At 35.0% G+C, this 13,331-nt stretch overlaps 1 protein-coding gene across 1 annotated transcript in view; it reads right to left on the bottom strand.

Moving 5' to 3' along the window:
• LOC119654025 (beta-1,4-galactosyltransferase 6) overlaps nucleotides 1–13,331 on the bottom strand; it is a 54,455-nt gene that overhangs the window by 115 nt on the left and 41,009 nt on the right. The window lies entirely within an intron of this gene.

Here is a 13,331-nt window from a genome sequence, read left to right as displayed (position 1 = left end):
TCATTGAAAATCGGCTAGGGATCTGATTGAATACTTTTCCAAAAATAATATATTAATGCAAATATTTCATTAAATTTCAATTAAAGCCGAAAACACTTCAATTATGAAATTACCAAAATCAATAATTTATTTAATAAACTTTGACTATCAAAAATTATGTTAATTTGATAAATCAATTATAGTTGATGATTGATATGGTTATTAGGTCTACGTGGAATGCACCTATCGCAAATACAAATATTCATGTGCATCTACGAATTGAATTATCTTGTATTTGATTTATTGAGCATATATATATCAAATAACAGTCTCGGCCGCGAAGAAGACCACGACAAAAAAGTTTTAATTAATATACGCACATTGGGAACAAGATTTTAAAAAAAAATATATCGAAGCAATAATTCTCGAAGTTATTTTATTATCAGATTGAAGGTCAAGCACAATTTTATGAATTTTGGGAGTATTAAAAGAAAGATATTTGATAAAAGAAGTTTTCTTTATCCTAGAGATATTTCCTCCTTTTTTTATCTTTTGAATTTAAATTCAAACCATTCTATTACAATTGATAATGTAATTTCAAAATTTTTAATCTCTAGTTTCTTTCTAGAATTTCACGCCCGATATTTTAAAAATAGCAGTATAGGCTAAACGTGAATTTTAACCTCGCGCTGGTAACTGGGGCGATGCGTCACCCCTTCCGGGTAAACTTTGTGCTCGTGTTGGTACGCCTGACTTGAAACTCACGTGGCGGATGCTAATCTTTTATTAGATCAGCTGTAGTTTGTTTATAACCTTGACTGGGGTGCGCGACCTCCCAGTCCTATTATAATATATTAATCATTCTCTTTGGGGTGGCACATCACCCCTGTTACTATTGACGTTTGCCTGATTTCTTTTGTTTACAATGTATTCTATCAATGTTGATGACCCGGAATTCGCGAATTATGTGAGAAGTTGTTTTGATGATGACGAAAATGAACCCTCTGATGAACATTCGCCAAGTGATGAAGAGGATATAGTAATGACAGATAGTTAAGCTTCAGACGAAATTGAAGGGGAGGAGTCTTCTAATGATGAGGATGAAACGGAATATGCTTCGAATATTGTGAAACTTAAGAATAGCCATAAATGGTCACTATTACCACCTTAACGATCCGGAACACAAGCTCCCCACCTTGCAAAAATACCAAAAGCCAAGACCACTTTGAATGCTTCATCCAAACTCAGTTTTGTAAGCTTGCTTATTGGCCAAACCATAATTGAAATAATTGTTCAGTACACAAACATTGAAATAAGTATTCGGGCTGCAAAATATTCTGGCCAACGATTCGTTCATGAAACAGATGAAATTGAAATAAAGGCTCTTATTGGAATATTGTACTTAGCTGGAATCAGAAATGGTCATCTAAGCACTGAAGAAATGTGGTCAGGATCCTCTGAATATAAATAAACTTGTTATGAGCGAAATGAGATTTAAATTTTTGGTTCTTTTGTTTCAATTTTAATGACAGAAATACACATGTAACATAATTGTAACAATATGCGACGCTAGAATGTTCTACAGTTACATATGCATAATGACTATCCTCTGATAAGACCGACTGTAAGACAAACAGATGAACATTAACATGAACATTCACATCTGTTTGTCATAAGATAGGATAAGAAATGCATAATGATAAGAAGTAGTCATCGACTCCTATCACTCATGAGTCATGTGTATGTAAGTAGTGATAAGTTCGAAATGTAAATGTAAGGATCAAAGTACGAGCCTGACCTTCTATAAAATGTCATGCAAGATGGTCAGCTCGCCAGTTGTATTTGACGTATCGGAAGATACGTATGTTTGTCGAAAATAATAAAAACGAAAAGAAAGAAATAAAATTGGCGCAGTCGGTAGGATTGTTACCCAAAAGTGAATTTATTAAAATAATTTTCACAAGTTTTAATAAAAAAGTTTTAATAAAGTGAGTGTACATCAAATAAAAAAAAAAACTTTTTATTAAATAAAAGGGCAGTGGTTCGTCCTTAAATGACTCAGTAAAAGTGAACGTATATCACTTTAACTGCAACTCAGTAGCTTATACGTAATAAGTGGACATTTTAAAGTTATATTAAAATTCGACACAAATACATACTCAGGACACAGATTTTCCTTAAAGTTATTTCGTGAAACTTGAAAATTTTGTGAAACAGTAGACTACTGTTTGTCAAATAGTCACCGCGTTCTACTTGAAGTAGAAATTCGAAACAGTAAACCACTGTTTATTAAATGGTTATAGTGAAAAACACGAAATAAATGTGGACACCTGCGATCATCCAGAGAAGCAGATTAAATTTCAACACAGAGGAATATGCCAACAGCACAAAAAGCAGGAATCAAACGAAGAAAGCGAACACAGAAACGAAATGGCTACAAATTCAAACACCATCGTGGATCTATCATCAATAAGATCAGCAATTCGAGGATTAATTGACCAACTCCCGACGGTCATTACAAGTAAGGAATATTATGAGTTTAGAGACAAGGGCGATCAAATAAGCTATTTGGCACAATTTCTTCCAACTGTGGAACAAGCTCCAGTTTTAATAACAATGTTACATAAAATTAATATTTTGCGAATTCGCTACGATTCATCGTTAAAATGGGACGTAATTAAACAAAAAGCGGAAGAAGAACTAGACAATGGCAAATCGTATGATACCATGTTAGATGATATTAAATTAATAAATGTTAGAAAGACATCTGAATACTTCGATACCCTTAGAGATAAATTAAATGAAATCAAACTTATGATAGACATCAGAGAAACAACTAGGCAAGACGAAACAAAAAAACACTATGAAGCGAAAGTAATTAAAATAGCAATTCAAAAACAGGATAGCAGTATTATTGGAGTATTAAAATCAATAAAACCTAAAACCTTAGAGGATTTGATACATGAAATGAAAGAAGAGAATTATTGGGATAATGATGAAGACACGAGATAGAACTATACCGCTGAACGTAGAAACAATTTTTATAATAGACCCAAGAATGAAAATTTTAGGCAAAACAATTTTAGGAATCAATACCGAAGTTCAAATTATACTCAACAACACCAGAATCATGAAAATAGACAAAATCATACACAACAAAACCATAACTGGGGTAATAATTCAGGAATATCTAGACAAAATTTTTCACAACAAAATCGGACTTGGGGACAAAATTCAAGACAGAACAGGCAAAATTCTACACAAACCAGACAGAATTGGGGACAAAACAGACAAAACTCTGCACCAACTGTACAAAATTGGGGGCAAAATAGAAATTGGGGAAATCATAATACATTTAAAAACCCCTACAATGAGAGCAATAATAGTGTTCAAACCAGAAGGGAACACACTCCCATGGATACTAACATGATCAGTGAGCAAAATTTTCGGCTAACAGCCTCAAGATTAGATTACCTTACATAGAGCTGTATCACCCATTGAGGAACATAAAAGCCATGATAGACACAGGTTCTACAATATCATTCACTAATACTAAAATAACAGACCCAAGAGGATACATTAAAGTTGACAAAAGGATAGTTAATACAATGAACGGTGGGACCGTTTTAGACACAATTATAACTAGGGACGCATTCGAAGAATTCAATTCAAAGAAAAAATTTTCATTTTTCGTACATAATTTTTCGGATACATTTGATATATTATTGGGTTCAGACATGTTAGAGAAACTTAAAACAACTATTAATTATGAAACACAAGAAATCACCTTCAATGGTAGACTCCATAAATGAATAATACCTGGGTAGGGAATTATCCGAACCGTCACAATTAGAAATAGAGGAAATATGTAATTTAGTTGAGGAAAAAGTTGTCAGATTTAGATTAGACCACTTGAATAAGGAAGAAAAAGACAGCTTAGGGAAAATATTAGGTAAATATAACGACCTAATGTTTAATGAGGAAACTGACAATTTGAGCTTCACTCATCATATTAAACACCATATTCGTACTAAAACAAATGAACCAATATATACAGGGGTATATCGCACTACAGGAAAACATAAAGAAGTAATAGACAAAACAATTGAAGAATATCTAGAATCAGGCATAATTAGGCATTCCGAATCACCATACAATGCTCAAGTTTGGGCTGTACCCAAGAAAATGGATGCAAGTGGTAAGGAAAAATGGCGAGTAGTAATAGACTACCGCAAGATTAATAATGAAACAATAGAGGATAAATATCCTATACCTAATATCGAGGATATATTGGATAAATTGGAAAGATGTCAATATTTCACGACATTGGATTTGGCGAAAGGGTTTCACCAAATCGAAATAGAAGAAAAAGATATAGAGAAAACTGCTTTCTCTACTTCTAGCGGTCACTATGAATTCTTAAGGATGCCACTTGGGTTGAAAAATGCACCTGCAACTTTTCAACGATTAATGAATAGCGTATTAAAAGAATATATAGGTAAATTATGTTTCGTTTATCTCGACGACATAATTATATTCAGCACATCATTGGAAGAACACTTAGTTGCACTTAACAAAATATTCGAAACTCTGAGAAAAGCCAGTTTGAAATTATCACTTGACAAATGTGAATTTATGAAGAGAGAAACGGAGTACCTAGGGCATATTATTACAACAGACGGCATTAAACCAAATCCGAAAAAGATTGAAGCAATTCAAAAGTACCCTCTACCAAAAACTGAAAGGGAAATAAAATCGTTTTTAGGCTTAGTAGGCTATTATAGGAAGTTCATCCAGGATTTTGCAAAAATCGCAAAACCAATGACCAAATATTTGAAAAAGGGAAATAAAATAAATATTACAGATATCGAGTCTATCAGTGCATATAACAAATTTAAAACTTTATTGGTAAATGATCCAATTCTAAAATATCCAGACTTTTCAAAAGAATTCACATTAACTACTGATGCTAGTAATTACGCCATAGGAGCAGTTTTATCTCAACAAGGTTATCCAATTTGCTTTCCCAGCCGAACTCTAAATCAGCATGAAACCAACTATAGTGTAATTGAGAAAGAATTCTTGGCGATTGTATGGGCAACAAAATATTTCCGGCCATATTTATATGGAAGAAGATTCACAATAAAAAGTGATCATCGTCCGCTTCAATGGATCAATAGTCTAGACGAATCAAATAGTAAATTTGTCCGATGGAAAGTTAGACTATCCGAATTTGACTATAAAGTAGAATATCTTGAAGGGAAGGAAAATCATGTCGCAGATGCTTTATCTAGAATTAAAGAAACTAATATGCATGTAGAACAACAGAAACAACAAGATGAAAATGAAAGTTCAGCCACTCAACATAGTGCCGAGGAAGACAATAGAAACTACATAGAAATCTCAGAAAAACCTATTAATATATATGGGACACAATGGATTATAAAAAGGGGAAGAATAGGAACTCACATATTTGAAAAACTATTTAATACCAAACAAGTCGGAATACCGGAAGCTCGCGCTTCGGGTATAAAGGTTTTGTGTTCATCTTATGTGAGAAACTTCAACGCACATTTTTCTGTCCGTATATAGCTACAAATCCACCATATTCCTTCATATTTTTCCAAACTACGAGACATACGTACATATTACAGCCATAGATATCACGCTCACCCTAAACAAACAAACTGTCTATTACCGAATACTGTACACATATATGCACGTATATAAATTGACCGTACCCATATTTCCGATTTACTTCTTATACCTATTTGAATTAGGCACTACCCGCAAAGTTCATTAGCACGCATCTATTATATACCTACATACACACATGTCTGGCTGACAAACAACTAAAACAATAATTCTCTGCGGCCCAATTCATAAGAACTCATTTCGTTGTGGTATTGACGAATTGATATTTGATGATGACGTCATGCAGGTTGTAGAGTGCACGAAATTCACAAAAAATTGTAAAGTTTCACCCCCTATAACTTTGTTAATAATAGTTGAATTTTCTTCAAACTTGACCAAACTATGCACTATGTTCTTCATTACACGCATGCCAAATTTTGTACTTCTGGGATGAACATAAGGGGGGTGCCGGGTAAATTTCTAAAATGTGGAAATATACTATTATTAACTTTATGTGTGCAGATATCGGAACCGGATATATTTTGAGGCCTAGATTTCGTAGAGATGCACCACTGTGATTTTTTTCAGATTTTTCGGTTGGATAGGTTCTGAGAACGAGACCTGTTACACTTTTTGTGGGTCATATTTTGAACCCTCACTCCTCTATGTTTCATCTAATATCAAATATTGAACCAGATTCGAAAAGTACTAATTGAGACCTTTCATTTGATATCCTACATAGCTACATTCTGTGAAAAAAAAAAAAAAAAGCCGTTTCCGAATAAATTGGGTGTGACAGACAGACAGACAGACAGACAGACAGACAGACGGACAGACGGACAGACAGACACCGTCTCGATTCTAATAAGGTTTTGTTTCACACAAAACCTTAAAAACGACATACGTGGGTAGTGAAAGATAAATTAACTGAAGAAAAAAGTAAAGAGATACTCAAGAGGATTCATAGTGAAAGTATCATAGGAGTGAAAATTGATAATATAGACGACTGGAACATGTTTCAGAATACGTATTTAACATTTATTAATCAAGATTTAAAAGTAAAATTATTAAAATGCAATACTTTATTAGAAGATGTAAGATCAGGAACCGAGATGCAGAAAAAAATTTTAAAAGAGCACTTGAAGAATAATCACCGCGGAATCAGTTGTGTTTACCAAACGATGAAAAGAAAGTTTTACATACCGAATTTAGAACATCTGATCACTGAAACTATAAACCAATGCGAAACTTGTAAACTGGCTAAGTATGAACGAAATCCAGTTAAACTGCCATTTAAAGAAACAGAAACATGTAATGGACCGAGAGAAATTTTTAGTATGGACATTTGGATGCCTACTACGGGTGTTAACTATGTATCATGTATTGACAGATTCAGCAAATACGCTACTCTTATTAAAATTAAAGACAGATCATGGTTATCAGCGAAGGAAGCGATGTTCTAAGTTATAAATATAATGGGGAAACCAAAAAAGCTCATTGTTGACCAAGACGCATGTCTTACGGCCGAATGCTTTAAGAATTTTTTAACTAAAGAAAAAGTAAAAGTGCATATCGTTAGTTCAAAGACAGGTTTAGCAGACATAGAACGATTTCATGGGACAATGAACGAACATATTCGAATTTTGAGAATAAAAGAAGACAAAGAGAATATCGATGAAGTTGTTGAAGCACTCAAACATTATAATCATACCCTTCATAGTACTACAGGACAAAGACCAATTGACTTACACCTACAAGACGAAAAAGAAACAAAGAATAAAGTGAACAAAAGTAAATGGGTAGAGTACAGAAATAACAAGGAAAATAGAAAAGACGTCGAAATTGACGAAAGTATTCATCATAATTGCCTTATTAAGCCAAGTAGATGGACAAGTTATCGAAATCGTAGACATGGATAATGGACCAGGATATATAGTGACCCAAGGGGAAAACCAAGAATTAATAAAGGCGTATGAACAGAAAATATACATGTTCAATATTACTGATTATCTGGTAAATATTAATACTTTGAAAGAACTATACAATAACAATAGTCACTATCAAAATCAATTTGCTTACAAAAAATTACTCAAGCTAGAAAATATGATCACGCATTTAAATAATAGAAGTAAAAGAGGGCTAATCAATATTGTAGGAAAAGGACTTAAATACTTATATGGTACCTTAGACGACGATGATAGAATTAAAATAATGTCAGAAATAGATAACTTATATGAAAACCAGAAAAATATAATTAAAGTAATAAATTTAGCAGAATATCCGACATATTAAATAATGAGATTATAAACATAACAAACGCACTAAATACTCAAAACAGGAATTTGAAAGATATAGTCCGAACAACCAATTCCAAATTAGATTCTTTTAACGAAATGATTATGCGAAATGATTTCCTGCAGCACCTTATCGAAATTGAAAATCATGTAACCGAATTAAAACAAGCCATTATCTTTTCAAAACAAGGAATACCAGACAGTAGACTAATTTCCGAATCCGAAATAAACTTAAAACAATTCACGAATATTAAAGTAGGTACATTTTTAAAAGAAAATATTATTCATTATATCATTCAAATCCCCATATATTCAGAAAAAAAAATATTTTATTTTAAACATTATACCTATATGTAATAATGAAAACATTAAACTTAATATATAGGGCCTACAAATAAGTTCTGTCGGTTTTTTTGTTAAATTTGAAGCTTTATTGTGAAAAATTGGTTGTACATTCATTGTTCAAAGTATTGCCCATCGCTAGCCACAACTTTCTTCCGTCTTTCAGACAATTCATAGATACCATCCCACCAAAAATTGGCCTGCTTGGCCGCTATCCACTCATCGAGTCATTTTTTGAGTTCGTCGTAATTGGAGAAGTGCTGGTCAGCCAAGCCATGCTGCATCGACCGGAACAAATGGTAATCAGAAGGAGCAATGTCTGGAGAGTACAGCGGGTGGGGTAGGACTTCCCATTTCAACGTTTCTAGATATGTTTTAACGGGCTGTGCAACATGTGGACGAGCATTGTCATGTTGCAAAATAACTTTATCATGCCTTTGCTGGTATTGCGGTCGTTTTTTCTTGAGTTCGCGGCTCAAACGCATCATTTGACGTCGGTAGAGGTTGCCCGTGACCGTTTCGTTCGGTTTTAGCAGCTCATAGTATACCACACCCAGCTGGCCCCACCATATACACAGCATGATCTTGTCATCATGAAATTCGCTTTGGCCGTCGATGATGAGGCATGGCCGGGGTATCCCCACGTTGCCCGACGCTTGGCATTATCGTAATGGATCCACTTTTCATCGCCAGTAACTATTCGATGCAGAAAACTCTTCCTCTCTTGTCGTTGGAGCAGTTGTTCGCACGTGAAAAAACGGCGTTCGACATCTCTTGGCTTCAGTTCATACGGAACCCAATTTCCGACCTTTCGGATCATTCCCATTGCTTTTAAACGGTGGGAAATGGCTTGCTGAGTGACTCCAAGTGTTTTTCCAAGTTCTTCTTGCATTTGCGATGGATCTTGGTCGAGCAATGCCTCTAATTCTTCATCTTCAAAAATTGTTGGCCGTCCGGCGCGCTCTTTATCTTCCAAGTCAAAATCGCCACTTTTAAACCGTCCAAACCACCTCTGACACGTTCGCTCAGATAGAGCATGGTCACCATAAACTTCCACCAAAATGCGATAACTTTCGGTTGCTTTTTTCTTCATGAAGTAGAACTCCCCGCAAAAACACATTATTTGGTACAAAATTGGCCATTTTCGTTGATGAAAAAAGTATTGTTGTTTACACTTCAATTAAATAATTTATACTGACGTTTGTGCCTATTGACAGTAGCTTTCCGATGAATGTTTGGAAATGTGGTTCAATGGAATAAAAAACAAGCTACGCCATCTATGTATTGTGAAAACCGACAGAACTTATTTGTAGACCCTATAACTCCAAGCCAATATTTAGTTAGAAATAAAGAAATTTTCCATGTAACAAACAAAGAGACAGATTTAGTAGATGTCAAAGATGACTGTATTTTAAGTATATTGAAAAATGTGAATGGAACGTGCAGTTTCGTAAAAAGCTCTAACAGACTTATAGAATCAATCATGATAATAACCCAAAATTTACAAGCTACCAAAATTTATCATAACTGTAACAATAGATACAAAGAAAACATTTTAGGAAGTAAAGTAATCAAATTTTTTAATTGTACTGTAGAGATTAGTGATTTTAAGTTTGAAGGAATTCCTCATTATAAAATTTCATGATTCACACTCAAAATAATAATATGACGACTGAAATCCAATTTGTAGAGATAGATTTGAAAAAAACAAATAGTCGAACATATTAATGAAATTAAGGAAATTAAGTTACAAAACCAAATTAACTCACGACTCAATTTTTCCACAATTACGATTATAATTGCAATATGCATAATAACATTCTGGTACATGTATGTAAAATGTCAAAAGAATAAAACGAAAATTATAGTTAAGACCGAGCCTAGCGTTGAATATCACCCCACAGCTTTTAAAAGAACTCCTACCCCAAATTCATTTAAACGAGTTGTTTCTCCACCTATGGATAATCCTATTAAAAGTTCGAATTTCTAAATTTTTCGGGGACGAAAAAACTTAAGGAGGGGGGAGTTACATATGCATAATGACTATCCTCTGATAAGACCGACTGTAAGACAAACGGATGAACATTAACATGAACATTCACATCTGTTTGTCATAAGATAGGATAAGAAATGCATAATGATAAGAAGTAGTCATCGACTCCTATGAGTCATGTGTATGTAAGTAATGATAAGTTCGAAATGTAAATGTAAGGATCGAAATACTAGCCTGACCTTCTATAAAATGTCATGCAAGATGGTCAGCTCGCCAGTTGTATTTGACGTATCGGAAGATACGTATGTTTGTCGAAAATAATAAAAACGAAAAGAAAGAAATAAAATTCTACATGATTGATTCCATTGCCATTCCATACATTGGTAAGGGAAATAGCAGCACATCGGATAGTCTTCCTTCATACTATGTAAACACCCTAGCAGAAACTGTGCGTGGAAGCAACCGGAATATAACTTGTGACAACTGGTTCACTTCGGTTCCCTTGGCAGAAGAAATGCTACAAAAAATTGGTTGACGCTTTTTGGAACAATGCGCAAAAATAAGCGAGAAATTCCACCTTCTTTTCTTCCGAACACAAATAAACCAGTCCTGTCATCTCAATTCGTTTTTGATGGGAAGGCTACCATTGTCTCTCTACAATGTATGACCAGAAAGATGTAAATGAGGTCACCAAGAAACCAGAGATAATTGACTTTTACAATTCTATCAAAGCTGGTGTAGATACTTTAGACAAAATGGTTCATACATATCGTGTTTCATGATGTACTAGGCGCTGGCCTCTTCACATGTTGTACGGTATTTTTGATCAGGCAGGCATAAATGCCTTAATCATGAACAAGCTTGCGAATCCTGGGGAAAACATTACAAGGAAGAATTTTTTGAAAAGTTTAGCTCAGGAGCTTTTCAAACTTCATATTGTACGACGTCTCAACAAGAACTTGCCACGTAAACTCACTGAAGATATTACGCAGTATCTCGGGAAGAAAAGGCCACTAGAAAAAACAGAAACGCAGAACTTCCCTGCGAAATTGCAAAAACAGTCCAGATGCCACACTTGTACCAGAAATCAAGATAGAAAAGTCAAAACTGCCTGCACAAAATGCCGGAAACCTGGGTGCAGTGATCATCGCAAAGAGGGTTGAACAAACTGCTTCAGCAATTAAAAGTTTTACTTAAACAACACGTATTAACCATGTTTTCATAATTTAAATGATGATTTAACTGTAAATAAACGTATAAACAAAAAAAGAAAGTTTTATTTACTTAATAACCTCCTTGGGGTGAGGCATTACCCCATATTACCTACCCCGGTTACAAAAATCATGTTACTAGCGGAAGGTTAATTGTAATATTTTTACTACTAAGTATTTATTTTTGATTCCAAAAATACATAGTATAGCCATAAGTTCTGTCAGTCGATGCGTATAGCGAAAAATGTTAGGCCGCCGAAATTGGTAACTGCACAAGGAGAGTACCTAGCCATAACCCAGATGAAGTTCGGTAACTACAAAAAAAGAATCGCGATTATTGCGATCCACCAATGTTGAAATACGCCGCAAAAGATTCATAGTTTGTTAAAAAGGCTGTCGGTAAACGAACAATCCGTTTTTAGCACATTAACTCGATATCGAAAAACAGCTGATGTGGTTGACAGGTCGCGAGAGGGTGCCCGCGCCGAGTACGTCGCCCGAATGTCGGGCATGCTATGCGTGAGTGTATTTGTCGCCATCCTCTCCGCAAGCAGAAATCAATGTCGGCGGAAATGGACGTTCCAACTCGAAGTACGAGTCGTATTTTTCGAGAAGATCTCGGTCTCAGTGCGTAACGGCGGTGCATTAGCCATATGTTAACGCCAAAACTGAAGCAAATACGGCGAACTCGGTGTGCTACTCTTGTGCAACGATTTCCCGGTAAAAAATATCGCAAAATTCTATTTTCTAATGAAAAAATTTTTACCATCGAAGAAAAATTCAACCGACAAAATGATCGAGTGTATGCTCACAATTGTTACGAAGCTAAAGAAAATGCTCCGCGAACCAACGTCGTCACCATCCGACTTCTGTCATGGTATGGACGGGCGTCTCATATCACGGAGTAACTGATATTCATTTCTGCGAGGCTGACGTCAAAACCAATGCGAGCGTGTACGAAAGGATGTTAGAGGATGTAGTGGAATCATTGAGTGAATCTCTATTCGCTGGAAAGCTGTGGTGTTTCCAGCAGGACTCGGCCCCCGCTCACAAAGCCAAGATAATTCAGCAGTGGTTAGTGGCGAATGTTCCGGGCTAAGTTAAAGGAGACTGCCTGCGATCGAACTTACACCGATTTGGAGTGTTTGAAAGCCGCTTCATACCGTGCGTGAAGCGATCGATGCATGACCTCAAAGACTTCGGGCCTGTATAGCTGCTAACTTCTCTGAATGAAATTATGTGGTGTTTCCAACGATTAATTATGCTAGCTTCGTTTGAAAGCTCTATATTTCCCTTTTCTAATGGTGTACTTTTCGATTGATTTGGTTTATTACTTCATGAGAAATAAAGATTTGTTTGACTGACAGAACTTATGGCTATATATATACTATGTATATCAAGTTAGACACTTTGTGCACATCTGAAAAGTATAAGCAATCAATCAAACGGTTACTAGGCGTTTTAAATGGTTACGTTTGATTTCGCGGGCGAAAAGACCATCATAGAGTGCTAAGGGTTTTCTGCGGTTTAAATATTACATTTAGCCCACAAAATATATTATAATATATAAGTTTCTCTGTGCAATAAAAGACATTTAACGGCACGTTTTCATTTCGTCAAAACCTATTTAAGTTAGGAGATCGAGAAATTAAGAAACATTTTATAGTCTGATGAGTCCAAGATTATTCTGTATGGTGGCAAAGGGTCCCGTAGCTACGTAAGATGCCCACCTCATTTCGTCTTTAACCCCAAATATACTGTAAAAACAGTTAAGCACGGCAGTTCAAGCATTATGGTGAGGGCTTGTTTTTCATTCTTTGGTGTAGGCCCAATATATTGGATAAAATCAACGATGGACCAAAATGTTTATGTCTACAT

Source organism: Hermetia illucens, chromosome 1 (assembly GCF_905115235.1).
Source record: "Hermetia illucens chromosome 1, iHerIll2.2.curated.20191125, whole genome shotgun sequence".
NCBI lineage: Eukaryota > Metazoa > Arthropoda > Insecta > Diptera > Stratiomyidae > Hermetia > Hermetia illucens.
Note: the sequence above shows the minus strand (reverse complement) of the source record. Positions and strands in the feature narration are given on the sequence as shown.